Consider the following 20,860-nt stretch of genomic DNA (forward strand, 5'->3'; position numbering starts at 1 on the left):
CACTCAATGAAAATGACTTCAATCTGTCATTTACCATGTCCTGGGACCAGGAGTCGATCACCTTACTGGATGTCACCATCCACAAGGACAGGGATGGATCCCTTAGCACGAGCTTGTTTAGAAAATCCTCTGCAGGCAACTCCATACTCCATGCCAGCAGCTTTCACCCTCAGCCACTCATTGCCTCCATTCCGTACAGTCAATACCTTCGCACTAGAAGGAACTGCACTGATGATGCAACCTTTATAAAAGAGGCCAAGAACCTACAAATACGCCTACGTGCGAGGGGATACTCTAACCCATGCCTCAAAAAAGCATACAAGAGGGTATGTGCTAGAACACGCAGTGACATACTGTAATATCCCTCAACCAAAAAACTTAAACCCAAACCTATCTCTATTTGTGACAGACCTAGCCGGGAGAGAGACTTTTGGAGGGGACTGTATGCTAGCCTCTTGCCGATCGATCGTGGGCCCTGGCATTTGGGGGAACGGTGCTCTTTGGGAGCTGTATGCCTAGGGACCCTTGAGGCAGTATTACTGTGGATTCGGGTCCTGGTCCCCCAGGACACACAGACTCTGGGGACCCTGGATTTGCCATATTGGAATAGTGACTGATTCATACCGTTGGGACTCCTACTGTTAAATGCTAATGTCATCAATTCCAGCTACCTGTCTGTTGTCTGCTAAAATGTGTATTGTAAATAAGTCTCTAGTATGGGATCTAAGAGTCATTAGATCCCCATTGTTGTTTGTGTTTAATTAACTCTGCTATTGTGATAATGTTGATTGGATTTTCTGAACTACAAGACGGCCAGTCTGGCCTAAAGGTCATGTCTGAGTCATCTAGGCTGTCGAAAGGGATTAGTTAATTAGCTCATGTTAATTAGGTTAATTAGGTTACAGCTGTATTGTTAGAGTAATATGAGCAGGAGGTCTGCACCTCCTCTTTTATTGTATAAATAAGACTGTATTCCTGTCAATAAATATATATTCCTGGTTGAACTTACATACAGCCTGCCTGGTGTTTGTTCTGAGCTATCACAACTGGGTTAGAACGGCACATAGCTGTAGTTCTAATCCCGGAGCATTGGATGACCGAGCCATCAGATGTTGTGATCTGCAATCTGATTCTATAGCCCCAGAGGAATGTCGGGAGAGTGGAATCGAGCGAGCAAGGGGCTTGTTACACTATTATCACAAGATTTTCTAACCAGCACATGGCCATCAAGAGAGTCATATCCAAATACTGGCACATGCTCACCATGGATCCTTCCATTGGCCCCTTTGTACCCCCCGCACCGGCGTTCACCTACAGACGGGCTAGATCTTTTCAAGACCAGCTTGTCTGTAGTGAATTTAAAGGCGGGGGCAGACATGACCCCTGCAAAAACAAAGGCACCTTTCGATGTGGGGGTTGCAACTACTGCAGGTTTCTCAACACCTCCAAGAACGTCATTTTGCCCAACGGCGAACTCTTTAGGCCTAGGCACTATGCTAATTGCAAAACATGTGGGGTAGTATACCTGCTCACATGTGAATGCACGTTTCTATATAGGGAAGACCATCCAGGAGTTCTGGCGCAGGACCTATAGACACATCACGGCCATGCAAACTTGCAACCCCAATTTACCTCTTGGCCGTCATGTTACAAATGTACATGAGGGCATCTGCCCTAAATTCCATTTCATTATCCTCGATCGTGTACACTTTGGTATGCGGGGAGGTGAATAAAACACTCCTACAGTTGGAACAGAGGTGGATCTTCAGATTAAAAGCCACCCAACCTCCGGGACTCAACACATGCATATGCTTCAGACCTTTCTTGGAGGGTTTCTCGTCTCAACCCGACGAGATCCCCCCTTAAAAAATCCCCCCAGGCCTCACAGGCCTGGTACCTCTCCACCCCCACATGTCCATTACCTCATGTGCTGTATTTGTTGTGTATATGTATATATATATTTTATCTAACATGTACATACTTGTATATATGTATATTGTATATACTTCTTCCTGGGTATTCTAACACAGATCCTTTTACAAATATGCCCAGTTTTGTTCCCCCCTTCCAGTGTCCTGGCCCTGTCCCTCTCTCTTCTTTTTGTGTACTCCTCCTGGTATGACTCCTTACATTCCACCCACTGGCCCTCACAGCTCGTTCCTTCCCCTCATCCTGGGCCACCCCACCCCTGGCGGGACAGCAGGCTATTCCCCACTCGGCGCAGGGGGGCCGCCTGGTGCGACATCGTCCGCTGCGGGCGGCCCTCTCCTAACCGGAGGACTCGGATCGACATCTTGATCCGGTTTCCTCCATTCACTGCGCCGCGGTCCTTCGGCGTGGGTCTCGGTTCCCCGCCCCCGTGCGACCTACGTCACCGCGCAGGGGTCCTGCGTCACCGCGCCTGGGGTTTCAGTCACTCTCTGGCTGCGGTTTCCAAGGGGACCGGCGTGTGCCGGGGGTGTCTACCTGTCCACCCATTGGCTGCGCCTGCGTCCTATCGCGGGCGCAACCGTACTATTTCTGACGCTCCATCTACTCCTCACTTTACGGCATCCTGCACCTCTGCACCTCTGCACGCCGCGCCTCACCACTACCAACAACTAACAAGGTAACCAGCCATCCTGCATCGCCCTGGGTCCCCCTCGGCAGACACACCACCATCTTACCTTCCCTCCTTCCTTACTCATTCCTCTTACTATATTGCAGGCCGGACCTTCCAGGCCTTCCCTGGCCTGGACCCCCTGGCTGAGCATGTATCTCCGCTGCCCCCACACAGCCGGCATCCCCCAATCTACCTCCCCTCTTGGGGCACCTGAGCCTTTACGGAGATCGGGTGGCACCCAATCCGGGGCACCACATAGGACCTCTGCACCTGCTCACCGGGCCAGATCCTCTACGACCTACAGTCTCCTGCCTGCACAGGCCCCATTTGGCCCCCTCCAGGTATTTTATTGCATACTCATTCCACAGATTATGTGCATACATGTTCTGTCTCATACTTGGGGTATTCATATAACCTACCCCTCCTTGAGACATACCCCTACCTGGTTCTAATACTCCCCCCCTCACCTCTTGGCCCCCTATAGATTGGAGCTTACCTAGGACCACTCTACTCCACGGTGTCTCTCTGATGCCCTCTGTTGGGGAGTTTCCCTCTAACAATCCCCCTCCATTTGAATGCTTCTATGGATACAGTACCTTAATACATGCTTCCCAAGCAATACGACATGGTCAGTATCTCACTCTTTTTTTATCATGTATGCATATTACACATTTGTACCATTACAGCCATACTTCATCATGTTGATACTGATCTCTAATATATATTACTGTACAATTGGTTTATTACTGTCTTTTTGATTTATAGACATACCTCTTTGTTGATTCCAATCAGACACCCCTGAGGAAGAGTTTATCTGGAAACACGTTGGGTACTCTCCGTATGTGTGTTCCATATATACCAGAGTTCCATGATTGTGGATCTTTTGCATATTGTATTGCTATTTTTCATGATTGTATAATGTACCCTGTACCCTATGTATGCTCATCTGTTGTACCCTAGACCTACCCGAACCTATACCCCAATAAATACCTGAACCTTTGCAACCAAACTCATACTATCTATACTCCTTATTACACTCTCTATTACTCATGAGTAGGTGTCCCCTTTAAAGTCCCGTAAGAGGATCAAATTTCCATTTTACCCTGATATATTTGGGATGTGGGTCCACCTTACTCACTAGACCAACATCGCACCACCACCCTTATTTCACTGTCTGTAAATGTGAAGTCTCCATTTTCAGCACCTCGAAACAGTCATGAGCGATGAGATGAGCATCTTTCTCTAAAAAGGATCTCCCCCTCGAGAAGTGGAAGTAGAGTGGATGGGTTGAGAGTATCATATTGGAGGAGAGTGATGTTATCAGGGATGAGCAAGGCACACTGGAGTTTGAGGTGTCTTGCTGAAGACAGGTGCTTGGGCTGTACTTGGTTTAGTATGGCAGCTACGTCATGAGGGGCATTGTACTTCAAACACGGCTCTGAAGCCACTGAGTCCAGTTGACAGGAGTAATACCCAATGGGTCTGAGTCTGTTGCCATGGGTCTGAACCAGAACTCCTGTGGCATGTTCTTGTCTCTCTGAGACAAACAGTTTGAAAGTCTTTTAGTCCCAAAGCGGGGGCTGTTGAAAGAATCTCCTTCAGAGTTTCAAAATAGTCCACAGCTTCTGGAGAAAGCAAGAAAGGGCATCATAGAGGGGTTGCATCAAGAGAGGCTTCTGGGATTCATTCTTGAGGCAAAGGGGTGGCTTTGATTGCAGCAGCTCCTTCTTCAGTAAGATGTCGGTTACCTTGGGAGATGCAGAGGCCTAGGAAATTCACTTTCTCTCTGGACTTTTTGCTTTAAAGCCTTGCATCCTTGCTCTGCCAAGTGTTGGAGGAGACTTTTGGAAAAGATTAAGGGCGTCCTCAAGGGTATCTGCACAGAGCAGGAAGTCATCTACATACTGAAGGAGTATAACGTCTGGGTGTAACTTCATCCAGTAGTCCAGAATGAGGGCCAGTACCTTGGCGGATTGGGAAGGGGAGTTCTGAGCACCTTGTGGCCTAACAGTCCAGCTAAGTCTTCTACTGTAAAGTATTTTGCTGTGGGCAGTATTCCTGCCAGCAAGGTGTGTGGGTTTCCCACCCAGGGACGCCATAAGTGTCTCCAATACAGTAACTCCGTTCACAGCCTTAAGGTCTTGTACCATTCTGTGTTTTTCTGGCTCTCCTTTTGCAGTAGGTTCCTTCACTGGGGACAGTGGTGTGTTGCACGGAGATGTGCAGGGTATCAGAACTCCATTTGACAGAAGGGTTTCGATTTGCTTTGAAATTGATGCAGCTTGAGCTAGCTTCCAGGGGTACTGTGGTCTTCTGGGCAAAAGGGGCCCCAGGCTTTAGCTGCACACAGGCGGGTAGGGACTTAAACCAGAACCTCTTTTGGGATTTGGGATTCCAACCTCACATTATGCATCCAATGATAACAAAAAGGGGAACAGAGCACAGTGTTGAGGCATCATCAATGGTCAGCGGTGGGGAGACCAGTGCCTGAAGCCACGGTCATGTGACAATCCTGTCTTTTTCTGGGACACTCTTCGGGTGTCCACATCCCGACACTTCTTTGGATGTCCACATCACTGCCTGCATGATGTAGACACCTCCTCTTGATGCAGGTGATACTTTAAGCAGCTGGTTCCTCTCTCATAGGCTTCAGAAGCAGGAGAACTCACGGGGGTGATGAGGAGACCAGGGGAACAGAACACCACCATCGGGTTGGAAAGAAATGGAAGCCTGGAGTCTGGATAAGACATCAGCCCCTAAAAGATTTAATGGGCATGTGGAAGAGACTACAAATCTTGCTAGCAGATCAGGAAAGTTGCCCACCTGTAAAGGGCATGTAAAGGGGTTTTTCCTGGGTGTTCCATGCACCCCTACGCATGTTATGTCAATATCTGATAAGAACAAGGTATTGGATAGTTCTTCTGTCCTAATTACACTTCTGGTAGTTATTTTTTTGCAAGAGGACCTCCTGAATCTTTCAGAGGATACATTTGTAAGGGTAAGTGACACAGGTTTGCCGGGATCCTAGTGGAGAAAGTCTTCATGGTCTGGAGGGGGGTGGGGGAGAGATGTCATGTCTCCTATTGGACGTCTTCACGTGGGTCACAGTTGGGGCCTGTGGGCAAGCTTCTGCTGTCTTCGGTATTCTCTTCTGGAACGGCCAGGTGTTCTGCAGTTGTAGCAGACATGTGGAGTTGGTACTGATGGGCGCAGATAGGGTGTGTCAGAGGCCATCATGAGAGGAGCTACTCTCTACTGCACTGTGAGGACTCTAGACCTAACAACTACTAACTCCATTAGTTCCTGTAGCTACTAGCGCCTCAAGCTCCACTAGCTCTATACTCTATACTTTATACGCTATACTCAGACCCTTTCGGATTAATTCTTTATGATCTGAAATAAAATAATATGTGTCTTTGTTCAGCACACTAAAACCCAAATCAGTAAACTTCTTGTGCTATTTCTCAACAAATTTGCCTTTCCTCGTGTGATCTCCTATGCACATATAGGTGTCAGACATTTGAGAGTGCATATATGAATACATACAGATTAAATGTTTTCTTTTCTCTTTTTTTTTTTTTTCAAAATACTCAAATGTGAATGAGCCTCGAATCTAGATACAGATTTGAGTGAGGAAAACACTTCCTCTTTCGTTTTTCTCCTGGCATAACGCCCAGAGCATAAACTTCCTCTTACTGTTAAATATATTCTCAGTTGAATTTGAACATTTTAAACTTCATTTTTAAAACCAGTTATTGCTAATACAATTACATAACTACAATTTGCATAAATATAGCATATTTGCTACATTCACTGTTTTAGCGAAACTCCTTAAAGTCAGACTCTCAGTTTCTCAGTCTCTTGGTGATGAAAGGAAAGGACCGTATTGAAAATGGCCCTTCATATAGATATACATTTTTGGGTACATTAAATATATCCCCAATAACTCTGATCAGGCTCTGTTGCTGCTGCTTCCCCCCACTGTGTGCTGGCCTGGATCCCCCAGCAGTTCTTTGAGCTGGGGATTGTGGGTACTGGATTACAAGGGGTGTAAGAGGGGCTGTAAACGTATGTCACCGTATAGGCGGTCGAATGGGACGTTGGACAATGGCACAAAGGAACCCATTCCCCCAGCTTATGAGTCATACACGGGGATGGATCCAATGCAGGGTGTGCCTTACAATGTAACAGTCTGTCGTTTTGGGGTTGTACCTGTTCCAGCATGCCTGTCAGCTTGGTGCATCCTGGCAGGGCCGGGGTGACCCTGGTCGGGACTTTAAGAGGGACCGGGTTGGGGCTAAGGTTGGGTCCCCTAGTCTATTAGCGTTAGGTCGGGTAGAATCTGAGTCCTTAGTCCTAGGTCTATTAGGGCAGGAGGGCCAAGGGGGGGACCTCCTGAGGCTTGAGTGTCTGTGTTTCCCCCCTTGGGAGCTGTCCGAGTCTTTCCCAGAATGTACACTTACATTACTGGGGTAGGTTGGGCTCTGTAATACGATACCAAGGACTGGTCTATCACCGGATGTATGTGGGTAGGTTCCGGTGGGGGCAGTGATACAGTTTGGGTCGGGCGTTTGTGACAACAACCACCTGAGCCGCATAAAGACAAGTGAACATTGTCTATTATTAAGCACAGTGGAGGAGGTGTCACAGGCTCCCCTGTCACTTGTAGCAGAGGGGCAGTAACGTTTCGGGTGTGTGTACTTCCTGGGTCCAGACACCATCATAGGGCGGTGGCTGTCTGTCTGTCTTAGCTTTTGACCCCTTTTCTGGCTTCTTGTACACATACATAATACAATCATTCAGAAATATTTCATGTTCTATCCATCCTTCTTCATAAATGGTTTTGGCAACTTTAAACCAAGCGTCTGCTGTTTGCAGCAGCCCATGGCCCCAAACCCCTTTCCCTTCTTAAAAGAGTACACCATTCATTCGGCTCTAGCCGACCACCCAAATGCCTAGTGACTCCACACACTTTTGCCAATCTCTTCCCTTCCTTGATAGCATCCTCTTCTTCTCGCTTTAATACCAGATCACAAGCCAAACTACCCTCTTTAGGTCTGTCTAACTTCTGCCCCATCATTAGCTATTGGGAAGTTTATGTGTCCAGGCTCAGGATTTGTATGGCGGTTTTATGAAGCTGTCCTGGACTCGAGGGTCCGACAATCCTATGACCACCACCTGTCCTCTTTCGGACCACTTTCCAATATATAACACTATCTTGCTATGTTCTGTCTTGATGACTGATATTTATGTGTGTCTGCTCAGGATTTTCAACGGGTCATGAGGCTGTCCTGACTCAAGGGTCTGACAATCCTCTATCCGTCACCTGGTACCGGTTCAGACCATATCACAGTCTCAAGTTAACAAGGACAAAAGACAAAATGGATAGAGAGAGAGAGAGAGAGAAAAGAACGTCTACAGTGTTCGACTGCCGTGCAAGTCTCCTTACACGCGTCTTCCCAAAACGTAGACCAGTCACAGCCCTGTCCACTCAGATGGCCACAGGTAAGGGAGCGGGCGGGTAATACGTGACTACTTATTACCCTCAACAAGACAATTAACAAACAGATAAGGAGTACAGTAATTAATAATCAATGCACCACTTTAAATCTCATTTACATGTCCCAACTCAACACCCAAACTTCTCACTCTATTTTTTTTTTTCCTCTTTTGCAAATTGTTCTGGTTGTTGAAGTTGCAACGGATACCGTTCAGCTGCGTGTCCCCTCCTTTCAACTTCACTCTCTATAGCCTGTGGTGACTTGCCAACTTCAAGTTTAACTGGATAATGTACGTTTAATCTAAATACCAACACATCTGTGATCTCCGCTAACAAGGGTTTGTAACCAAGAACCTCTTTCTTGTATCCTGGCTCTATCACTTTAACCAACCCCCAGCCCTCTTCATGTATCACAAATAACAGACCACAAACACATTTAGGACATTACATAATCAACCAACAACAAAATGTGACCAACAACCAACAACAAGATATGTGACGGCTGCAATGGAGCACAGGATCTTTCAAACTGTCACGGGATCCCCCACGCCACTGTGCGTGTTCCTGACGCCCCCCCTGAGGTTTCCCGGTTGCCCGTACGTCTGTACTTATTGTACCTGTGCTTTGCCTGCGCAATTATTTATTTTTATCCCCTCAGGAGGAGTTTAAGCACGTCCTGACGCCTTCTCCTAGTCCCAGGAGAAAGTTTAACCACGTCAACTAATTTCATCCGTCATCTATGACTATATAAGCAATCCCCAACTCCCAACAGCCATCACAAAACACAATGATCGATCAACAAAACAAAACAGAACAAAACAGGCGGTAGATATCATTTGCAGGTTCTTTAACTTATCAATAGACTCGAGGCAAGATTAATACCTGTCTTTGAGGGTCGCAGGAAGCCGATATGGGCACAGAGATTGACCAGCCACGGTTACAGGATAAACAGTAGACTAGATATACAAGATATCAACAGTGTCTTACCGTTTCTAGAGTTGATCAGTCTCCTCCTGTATTTCCGCGTTGGCTTCTCCTGGTGGTCCTTTCTCGAGATCGGCTACCTGGCGATCCTAGCCTCGAGCCCCACTTTTGAGCGCCAAAATGTTTTGGATTCAGAATAAAAGTTCTGAAATTATTATATCTACCCCTTTATCAAATTAAAGCATGCATGCCATTAAGAAGTAATCACACTCTGACACTTAGTTCAGAATAAAAAAACTTTTAGTTTATTTCTGTTTTTTTAGTTGGTTTTTATACCCTCGCAAAACAGTACAGTATATGCAAAGCATGTCGTTATGACGATTCATAAGATTTTAACAATGTCAGCAGTTTTAGTAAATTTAGCAATAATTTCAACAAACTTAACAATTAATCAAAGCTATTATTATATGTTGACGTCATGTCTGGTCTTGATGCAATTTCTGGGAGATGAATGAGGAAGCAGCAGAGAGCTACAGGAAGCTACAGTCTATTAATAACTCAATGCGGTCTGGCTCCAGACAGAAAAAGAGGAAGTAGCAAAATATCTGGAAAGTATTAAGTTTTTTAACATTCAATGTTTCTGATACAGATATAAAGCGTTTGGAATAGACATTTTAATATACCTCACCTAGTAACACCTGATATCATTATTATTCACATTCATTATATATATATAATTTTTTTTTGTTTTTGGAAAAACACTTATAATATACAACAAACAGTAAGGATCACTCACCACAGTACGGTGAGCCGTCCCAAAAATAAAGAAGAAAAAAAAAAACAAAAGTGCATTACATTAAGGCACCAGTATGAACATTGCCAGCAAAGCTTGTCAACTAAAACTACCCCACTTCCTCAACCCATCATTACATACTTTATCCAAAATAAAAGGATTCATGTGAAAAAACCACCCACTCTGTCAAGAGGATATAGGATATGAAACCCACCATACCTTTAGCACAGGAGGACTACGTACCCGCTACTTCAGAGGTAATGAGATGTATATCGTAACCGCTAATAAGAGAGAAAGGATAATTACAAACAATGGTGAAATTTAATCTGTTACAGTGAGAGGTGAGGCCATCCATCCCCCCAGATCTTATCAAATTTAAGAAGTACCCCCCTGTTCAAATATATGGCTTTGTAAAAGGGCAGATTCTTATTCATTGAAGCCTTCCAGAACTCTACAGATGGGGGCGTAGTGCTCTTTCAAGACAAAATGATGCGTTTCCTAGCATGAAAAAATAATAAAGTGAGTAGGGTTCGTATAGCCATAGTAGGGGCCAGGCCATCTACCAACCTGAGCAAACTGTGTTTTACAGAGGGATTTAAAGGGATAGTGGTCACCTCTTGCATGCACTGCAAAACTGCCCTCCAATAGTTCTGTATACCCGGACAATCCCAGAAGATATGCATGAAGTCAGCTCCATTTGCGGAACATCGCCAGCAAGCAGAGGCAACTGAATTAAAAATTCTGGCTATCTTTGTTGGGGTCAGGTATACCTGATGCAGAAATTTATAGTGGATCAGCTAGCTGGTTGTGGGCTGAGATTAGCCTGGTAAAGGGTGCATCCCAGACATCCTTCCAGTCTTCCGCATCCAGATCAGGAACTACCAACTCCCACTTAGATTTACACACAGTTAACAAGCGATTAGTCTCAGGGAAGAAGAATTTTTACATGTTAGATAAGGGTTTTTTAAGTTCATCATCACTCAACATGGATTTGATGGCAGACTCCGAAAAGGGAGCAGTGACTTTAAATTGCTTCTGGTATGCATGTCTTAACTGTATATAATGGAAAAAATGGGTGTTTGGCAAGTGGTAGAGAGATTTCAGTTTGTGAAAGGTTTTCAGTTGCCCATCTGTGGAGACATCACCAAACTTTTTAATCCCAAATTTGGTCCAGACCACTGGATCTTCAAAAGCAAAAAATTGGGGCAGATTGGGATTCCTCCACAGAGGGGCATGAGGCGAAGGTGGAAAGGGGCCTCCGAATTCTTCACTCTGAGCAACTATCCAGGCGGGATGAACTGACCTCATTGATGTGGTTAAATCATAGGGTGGAGACATCACCAAACTTTTTAATCCCAAATTTGGTCCAGACCACTGGATCTTCAAAAGCAAAAAATTGGGGCAGATTGGGATTCCTCCACAGAGGGGCATGAGGCGAAGGTGGAAAGGGGCCTCCGAATTCTTCACTCTGAGCAACTATCCAGGCGGGATGAACTGACATCATTGACGTGGTTAAATCATAGGGTGATCTGGGTCCTCAAAAAAACAAATGGGCCAGTGCTTCATAGGAACCCACCACCGCCGCCTCTAGTTCAACTGCAGCATCATTACTGTATATGGGCCAGTGAGCCACCTATTATTCATCACCAACTGTCCTGCTAGAAAATATTTGTAAAAATGTGGCACGGCTAGGCCCCCCTCCTTCCAGGGCTGTTGTAACACTCCAAGTTTCAGTCTAGCTACCCTCCCTTGCCACAAGAATTCAGAGACAAAACCATGAATGTATCTAAAGACTGATTTGGGGATCCATACCATCGAGTTTCTTAATGTATATAACAATAATGGCAACGGTTTCATTTTAAGTAGTGTGATGATCCGAGGTGATTAGGTTCAAGTGGTGCATGCAGTTTTCCAGAAATGTGCCACTCCAGACTGTTTTTAGGGCATGGCAGCCCACTTTTATTTAAAGGTAATGAAAAAGTTTAAAGGTTTAGTAATCTTCCCTCGCAGGGGGTTCTACCATCACTGTATAAACAAACTATAGCCTCCTGGCTTACTCACTGTCAGCTTCGTGCTGTTTTGGTTGTGGGCCACATCTGCCTGCTACAGCGTGCACACACAGGCTGCCACCTGCAGCCTTATGCCCCGTACACACGATCGGACATTGATCGGACATTCCGACAACAAAATCCATGGATTTTTTCTGACGGATGTTGGCTCAAACTTGTTTTGCATACACACAGTCGCACAAAGTTGTCGGAATTTCCGATCGCCAGAACGCGGTCACGTACACCACATATGACGAGACTATAAAAGGGCAGTTCAGAACCAAGCGCGGCACCCTTTGGGCTCCTTTTGCTAATCTCGTGTTAGTAAAAGTTTGGTGAGAGACGATTTTCGCTTTTTCCGACTTTCAAATCATTTTCTGCTGTTCAGTTTGTGCTTGTGGGTTTGTATCTGGTCTTCAGTGCGTGCAGCGAGTACGATTGACTTGTCATTGTGTTCGTGTTTATTCGTTACTGATTTTTAGGTCACTCTTCACAGGCCTTGCTGTTCTTCAGTTAGTTCTGTTACTTCGTTCTAAGCAGCCGACCGTTTTCTAGCCATGTTTAGTATACGTACTCCTCGTAGAGTTCGTGCTGTGCGGGGGCTTGGTGTTGGGGTCCTTACCTTGACACAAGTCCAGTCCATGAACAGGGTGGGGAGGAGTTCATGGACCAAGAATTGGTTGCTCCAGCGTGACCAGTTCTGTCACATGCCTTTGCTCCGTGAGATCAGTGAGAATAATCCTGATGATTTCAGGAACTTTCTCCAGATGACGGACCCCATATTTCACTGTTTGTTGGCTTTGCTGACCCCCTATATCAGCAGGCAGGATACCTGCATGAGGCAAGCCATCAATCCGGAGCAGATGCTAGTCGCCACCCTGCGGTACTTGGCGATGGGGAGAAGCCCGCAGGACCTCAAGTTCTCGACAGGCATCTCCCCCCAGGCTCTGGGGATCATTATCCCGGAGACCTGTTCTGCCATCATCCAGGTCCTGCAGAAGGAGTATATGAAGGTAAGATTTATCCTTTAACATCACATTAAATTGTATTTAATGTTTGATAATATATTGTATCTCTTTCCTCATTCCCTAATTACCATGATTGTAATATGCTGTGAATGTCCCCTTTGTCCTCATGCATGCTGGATTTTTATATATATATTTTTTTGTCCTTCATACATATTTGCCTTCACTTACCTCCCCAGCATGCTCTCCTGGCCCTATATTCACCTTGTGTAGTCACTTAACAATGTATTTTGTCAGATCCATAGTAGTGCTTTACCCTAAATACCCCCTAAAATGTGTAAATTTGTGATGTGTGCTTTAAATTCAGGCAGAGTGCCAGAGACTTTTTTTTGGTCTCGTAAAATCTTTTGGAACCCTCCCCCTACTGCTAACTCAGCTGATACCAATCCTCTATCTGCTGACTTTGTCAAACCCATACACACTATACCCACCTCTTTAGTGGTCAGATTTATGGATGAATTCCCCAAAGCATGTAGTGCAAGGGCCTGCCTGAATACTTTCAAATGGTACTGTTTCAAGTTTTTGTATCCATTTATTATCTTGATAGGTAATAGCAGAATGTAAAAATGTGCTCAAATGTGTACAGTGTGTATTTATATCTTTGTATTATGACACTTCTTACCTGTCCAGTGGGCTGCCAATAGTGTAAGTAAGGAGGGGCTGACCAAAGTAATACACATTATGTATGCATTCGTCTCTCAATGAAGTGGAGAGGGTTACCTGTCCAAAACATCTCCCTCCCCCCCATAAAATTTATAAAATGGCCCATGAGAGGGGGGGGGAATCTGATATGTGGACCTTATACCTTTGTCTTTAAATACTCCCTAAAATAAATGTTAAACTGATGTTGGCCAAGAATGTTTGTGTCTAATCTGCTTTCCATGTTTATATGCAAAATGATTAATGTATTTTTCTGGTTTTACTCCACAGTTTCCTTCCACGCCACAGGAATGGCAGACTGTGGCCTCCCACTTTGCCCAGCGGTGGGACTTTCCTAACTGCGGAGGGGCAATTGATGGGAAACGTGTCCACATCATCCCACCACCCAACTCTGGGTCATACTATTATAATTATAAGGGGTTCAATAGTATTGTGATTTTGGCGGTGGTGTCGGCTACTTATGAGTTCCTGTATGTGGACGTGGGGAAGAATGGCCAGATGTTAGATGGTGGAGTCATCGCCCAGACGGAGTTCTACAAGCATCTCCAGAATGGCAGCTTGGACTTGCCACCTCCAGAAGACAGACAATGTTGAAGGACTCCCATTCGTCTTCGTTGTGGATGAAGCGTTTGCGCTGGGGGACCATCTTATGCGGCCATTCCCGATGAGGACCCTCACCCCGGACCAGAGGGTTTTTAATTACCAGCTGGCCAGAGCCAGAAGAGTGGTGGAGAACACGTTTGGAATCATGGCCAGCCGGTTCCACCTATTTCTTACACCCATACACATGGCGGAGTATAAACTGAATCATATCATCCTGGCGTGCTGTGTTCTCCACAACTTTTTAAGGCGAAATTCTACCAACTATGCTGTCTCAGTGGGGCCTGAGGCCAGAATTCATGTAAATGAGCCAAACCTGACGGCGCTTGAGGCTGGCCATCCTGGCTTGCACCCCCTGAGTGCCCGTGAGGTCTATCTAAGATACCTTGAATACTTTGCAGGTAGGGGGGCCATCAATATGCCAGACAATATCTGAGCCTTTTTTACAATAAAAAAATGAGTTTACCTACTAAAATATTTGCTGACATTTACTGCTTGTCTTTCTTTTAGCTGACCCTGACTGAAATGTGGGTAGTCCTGAAAATGTTGTGATTGTGTAACATTAGAAAGCACTGTTGGGTGTTATTTACTAAAGGAAAATACACTTTACACTACAAGTGCACTTGAGACTGCACTGAAACTGCACTTGTAGTGCAAAGTGGATTTGCCCTTAGGAAATAACCCCCATTGTCTCAGAAACTACCAATTTTACCACAAAAAAAGTTTTGGAGCATTGAAAGAAGAATCCACACATTCTTGATTATCAATCTTTTTAATACAAGCACAATCACATGTGCATTTATAAAAGGTTTTTAAAACAAACCAACATGTTTGTTGTGTAACAATTTTTTGGGTCACATTAATAAAAGTAAAGATGTCCATTTAAGGTAAAACAGGCATGTTTAAAACCAACAAGTTCAACTTTGTTAGAAATTGAAGGCAATATCAGACATGAGTATTTATAAACTGTGTTTGATATTGCGTTCAGATGGGGTGAAGTCACTCCTGGAAAAGCCAAATTTTGAAGATGCACACAAATTGCCGAATGTCAACATGTGCTAGCTGCCATCATGGGGGATCGAGGGACGTGTTTTGGGGGTGCAACCCCTTCCTCTCAGCTACTTTATTATTGAGGAAGGGGTTGCACCCACAAAATGCTTCCATTGATCTCCCGTGATGGCAGATAGCACACGTTGATACACTGTGTGCATCTTCAAAATTTGGCTTTTCGAGAATATGTGAAAAAAGGTGCAAAAAATTTTTCTATTCAAAAAACAAAAAAAAGTCAGGGATTTGGAGGTGTTTTAAACTCTCCCTAAAACATCAGTGATGTTCTTCATTTTGTTTATAACATCATTGATGTTTTTCTGGATGTTTTCCAAGTCCCTATTACACCCCATGATCTCCCCGATCAGGATCTGGGCCCTTTCACTGGTGAAATGTCCTTCATCCACAACATCACGATCACCTAAAAATTTAGAAACAAAAACACACCATGTACTATAAATATGCCGGCATCCATCTCTTACCTGAGCCTGTGGTCGCAGACACTCACCTGTTGTGGTGATTATTTCGATTACGTCTCCTCCCTCCTCCTCCTGTTGGCTTTGGGGGATTTCTCCTTCTTCCTGAGGTGGGGGGTCTGTTGTCTCCTCGGATGAGTGGTGTCCTCCGAGTCTTTTCTCCCCTATGTAAAAAAAAAAAGGTATACTTAGCACACAGATATTTGATGCTAGAAATAGGAATATGAAACATTGCTTGGAAGTGGGGTACAATTGTCTGTTTTGGCAGAGTTCCAAGATGAAGAAATATTTTTGTCCTTTGTCAAGCTTGTGTAAGCACCTGTGTGGGACCCCTAATAAAAAGGGTGTTCTTTTGTCTCACACTAGTGCTCCAGCGTCCAGATGTGTAAACAGCTACTGAGTGTCCTCTCCTTTCACAGAATCTAGTTTGCATTACATTCTAGTTACAAACCCATCTAGACACCAAAAATATTTGTAGAGAACTAGGCTAGCAAAAATGTATTCAAAATGCATATGTCCAAAACATGGTGTTTTCTATGCCGAACGAATAATGTTTCATACGAATGAATAATGTGCCCATGAACATGAAAGTTGCCATTTTAAACTGTACAACAGTAAAGAAAAGCACATGGAGCAGCACGAACATTAGAAAAATCAAGAATAGGAACACAGGACAATTACTTACTTTTTTGCAGCACTCTCCTGATCCTTCTGTACTGATTGTGCTCCCTTAATTTGAGGTCCGACCACCGCTTCCTGAGTTGATCCTTGGATCGCCGTACCCCAAAATTCCTGTGCAGACTCTTGACTACTTTCGCCATGATCTTGGCCTTTCTGACATTGGGGTAAGGCCCATACTTCCCATCATAGTCAGACCTCTTCAGGATGTCGACCATCTCCAACATCTCCCCAACATATTTAATGCCTTAAATCTTCTCCTCCAGGATCGTGACGTTTCTGGCTCCGGGCTTTCCTCCTCCTCGTTGCTGTAATTAGCATGCACCTGCTGTGTCTCCGCCATGTGCTCTTCCACCACTGCGCTGAACGAGAAGGGGCGGGGAATAGACTAGAAAGAACGTCGGGGCGGAGTTTCATGCATGCGCAGTGTATATAAAGCGTAACACTCGTGCGTCTTACTTACGATCTGTGAGCGGAGGAAGGAGTATCGGAAGCGCCGATCGTGATAACAAAAGGTAACATTTAAACTTGTGCCTATACTGCTTAGAAATTGAGGCCTATATTGGGAGAAGATTAGGAGACTTTAGCCTGACCTTAGGGTTTATCTTGTGTTGTGTCTTGCAGATAAAATGGATGGCTTCAATGACCACAACTTCCTCCCCCTGTTCACAGACAAATACAGGGAGCAGCCATGTCTGTTGCAGGTCAAACACCCCCAATTCAACAATAAACAAAAGAGGCAGGCAGCGCTGGAGAAACTGCTGGAGTTGGTGAAACCGGTGGTCCCCACGGCAACCATCCCCTATTTAAAAGCCAAAATTGGTGGCCTGAGGAGCACTTATCTTAGGGAGCGCAAAAAGGTCACAGATTCCCAGAGATCCGGAGCTGCAGCAGATGATGTTTATGTCCCCAGGCTGTGGTACTATGAGAGACTTCGTTTTCTGTCAGACCAGACTGAAGTCAGGGAATCCCTCTCCACTCTTCCTTCCACTCTTCCTTCCACCCTATCTTCCACCCCAGCTGAGGCTTCTGATGTCCAACGTGGGACTTCCAGCCAGGAAGAAGTGGAGGAGCCCAGCTGGAGCCAGGTATAGCATTGTTCTACAGATTTCTGGTCAATAAATAAATTACTAGATGTTATTATTGATCACTAATTGCTGATTTAATAAAGTGTTTTACACTTTATAGACAGTAGTGGGCAAAAATAATTTGGACAAGAATGAAAAATGCTGGGCTCAGAATGATAGTCTATTATATTTGTTAACATTCAATTTGCAACAGTCGTGAGATGAAAATTGTGTGCGATTGATGAAGAAAAAACTAAAACTATGTCCCTTTTTCATACACAGGAAGACCTCAGCCAGGAGGATGCTGTGGAATGTGGCACACAGGAGAAGGCTGTGGAATGTGGCAGCCAGGAGGAGGCGAGGGTTAGTGGCAGCCAGGAGGAGGCGGGGCTAAGTGGCAGCCAGGAAAAGGCCGGGCCCAGTAGGAGCCTGACAGAATCACAGGTCCCTCCCCTCTGCCTTCCAAACAAAAGACCCAGGAAGGGGAATAATGTGCAGGATTCAGCACTCAGACTGATTCAGGAGGCTTCTGCGTCCCTCAGAGCCTTCCCCACTCCTGAAGAGGCCTTTGCCGCCATGGCTGCCACAAAACTGCAGGGCATGCAGGAGGGTAACGCCTCATGTGTGAGGACCTTATTTATAAGACCTTAACTAAGGGGGTGAGGGGCGAAATCACACCCAATACCCACCTGTGTGAGTTGGACCATCCTCCTCCTCCTGCTGGAACTCTGTCCAAGTGATGGATGTTTAACATTTGGGGATACAAAAACATCAGAGAAGGATAAACACCCCTGGACGGAGGACCGCTTCCTGGACTTTGCCATCGCAGGATTTTTCACATATGCCTTTTACCCCTGCAGGTTAGGCAGTCCGGTGAGTGTAAGCACGAGTGGGGGTGCAGTGAAGGACGGGGACAACACCAGTCAATGCTGAAATCACGTTTTTTTCACCAAAAGGATACACTTTAGGACCTTGATTTTGGACACTAATGCCCCGTACACACGGTCGGATTTTCCGATGGACAATGTCCGATCGGAGCGTGTTGTCTGAGATGTGGGCTCCATCGGACATTTTACATCGGATTTTCCAACACACAAAGTTGGACAGCAGGAGATAAAATTTTCCGACAACAAAATCCGATCGCGTCAATTCCGACCGTGTGTGGCCTGTTCCGACGCACAAAGTGCCACGCACGCTCAGAAGAAATTCCGACACGGGACAGCTCGGTCTGGTAAACTTAGCGTTTGCAATGGATACAGCACTTTCGTCACGCTGCAATGTTAAAAATGGTTTAATACAGCGCACTCTCTTCTTCTTTATAATGTGACAAGAATTAAGTAGTTTTGATGCTCATATTCACACACACTTCTCACAAACTTATTTTGTTACTATTTATCGGGATTCCCTCAATATATTTTGATTTCTCACATCTGACAACATTTTTTTTTATTTTTTTTGGACTTTAATGTAGATTCTTTTTTTGTTTTTCTCTTTTTTAATTTTGTTTTTTGGTGATTTTGATTAGTACTCCCGAAAATGTTTGTGTGTTTTTTGTGACAAGTTCCCACAACACCATTGATATGTTGTTCTATTTAATCTGTAGGAGATTGTTTGGTGTTGTTGTCCCTTGTTAATTTCACATTGTACTTTAGAAATGTACCTGAATCGTCACCAACAAACTGTCCTTTTTGGATGAAAACACACACAGGAGAGTAGAATTTACCTAAAAAAATTTTATTAAGGGGTCACAACTATAAACAAAGAGGGAGGCAACGCTGGAGAAACTGCAGAAGTGGGCGAAGCCTTGGACCCCCAGGGCAGACATCAATTATTTAAAAGCAAAATTGGTGGCCTGAGGAGTCCTTATCTAAGGGAGGGCAGTGTGGTCCAGAAGTCCCAGAGATCTGGAAAGCAGCAGATGACATCTGTGTCCCCAGGCTGTGGTCATACGAGAGACTGCAGCTTTTGTCAGACCAGACTGAACCCAGGGCAATCACTCTTTGGTCTTTCTTCCACGCTTCCTTCCAGCCTTTGGCTGTAGTGGTGGAGTTGTGGCAGCAGGAGGAGGAGGAGGATCGTCGATCTCAATGACATCCGTCTTGTGTGTCAGTTCCCCACTCTCCCCCTTATGTAGGACTTTATAAATCAGGTCCTCAGAGATCTTGCGTTGGCCCTCCTGCATGCCCTGCAATTTGGTGGCAGCCATGCAGGCAAAGGCCTCTTCAGGACTGGGGAAGGCTCTGAGGGACGCCGAAGCCTCCTGGATCAGCCTGTACGCTGAATCCTGCACAGGACTGGGAGTCATCTTCCTGGCTCGTTATTGTGGCAGGCGGAGGGGAGGAACCTGAGACTCAGTCAGGCTGCGACTTGTCCCAGGCTTCTCTTGGCTGACACTTAGCCCCGCCTCCTCCTGGCTGCCACTAATCCCCGCCTCCTCCTGACTGCCACATTCCACACCCTCCTCCTGGCTGAGGTCTTCCTGTGTATGAAAAAGGGACATAGTTTTAGTATTGTTTTCATCAATCACACACAATTTTCACCTCCTGACTGCTGCAAATTGAATGTTAACAAATATAACAGACTATCCTTCTGAGCCCAGCATTTTGCATTCTTGTCCCAATTTTGGGTGCCCACTACTGTCTATTGATACGTAAAACACTTTTTTTAATCAGCAATTAATGATCAATAATAACATCTAGTAAACATCATTTATTTATTGCCCAGAAATCTGTAGAAGAATGCTATACCTGACTCCAGCTGGGCTCCTCCACTTCTTCCTGGCTGGAAGGCCCAGGTTGGACATCGGAAGCCTCAGCTGGTATGGAAGGAAGAGTGGAAGGAAGAGTGGAGAGGGATTCCCTGACTTCAGTGTGGTCTGACAGAAATCGCAGTCTCTCATAGTACCACAGCCTGGGGACATAAATGTCATCTGCTGCAGCTCCGGATCTCTGGGAATCTGTGACCTTCTTGCGCTCCCTAAGATAAGTGCTCCTCAGGCCACCAATTTTGGCTTTTAAATAAGGGATGGTTGCTGTGGGGACCACCAGCTTCACCAACTCCAGCAGTTTCTCCAGCGCTGCCTGCCTCTTCTGTTTGTGATTTATAGTGGGGGTGTCTCACTTGCCACAGACAGGGCAGCTCCCTGTACTTGTCAATGAACAGGGGCAGGAAATTGTGGTCGTTGAACCCATCCATTTTCTCTGCAAGACACAACACAAGACAAACCCTAATGTCAGACCAAACTCCCCTAATCTTGTTACAATATAGGCTTCCATTTCGAAGCAGTATAGGCCCAAGTTTAGATCCTACCTTCGTTAGCACGATCGGCGTCTCCGATGCTCCTTCCTCCGCTCACAGATCGTACGTAAGACGTATACACACTGCGCATGCATATAACTCCGCCCGCCCCTGACGTTCTTTCTATTCTATTCCCCGCCCCT

Source organism: Aquarana catesbeiana, linkage group LG03 (genome assembly GCF_042186555.1).
Source record: "Aquarana catesbeiana isolate 2022-GZ linkage group LG03, ASM4218655v1, whole genome shotgun sequence".
NCBI lineage: Eukaryota > Metazoa > Chordata > Amphibia > Anura > Ranidae > Aquarana > Aquarana catesbeiana.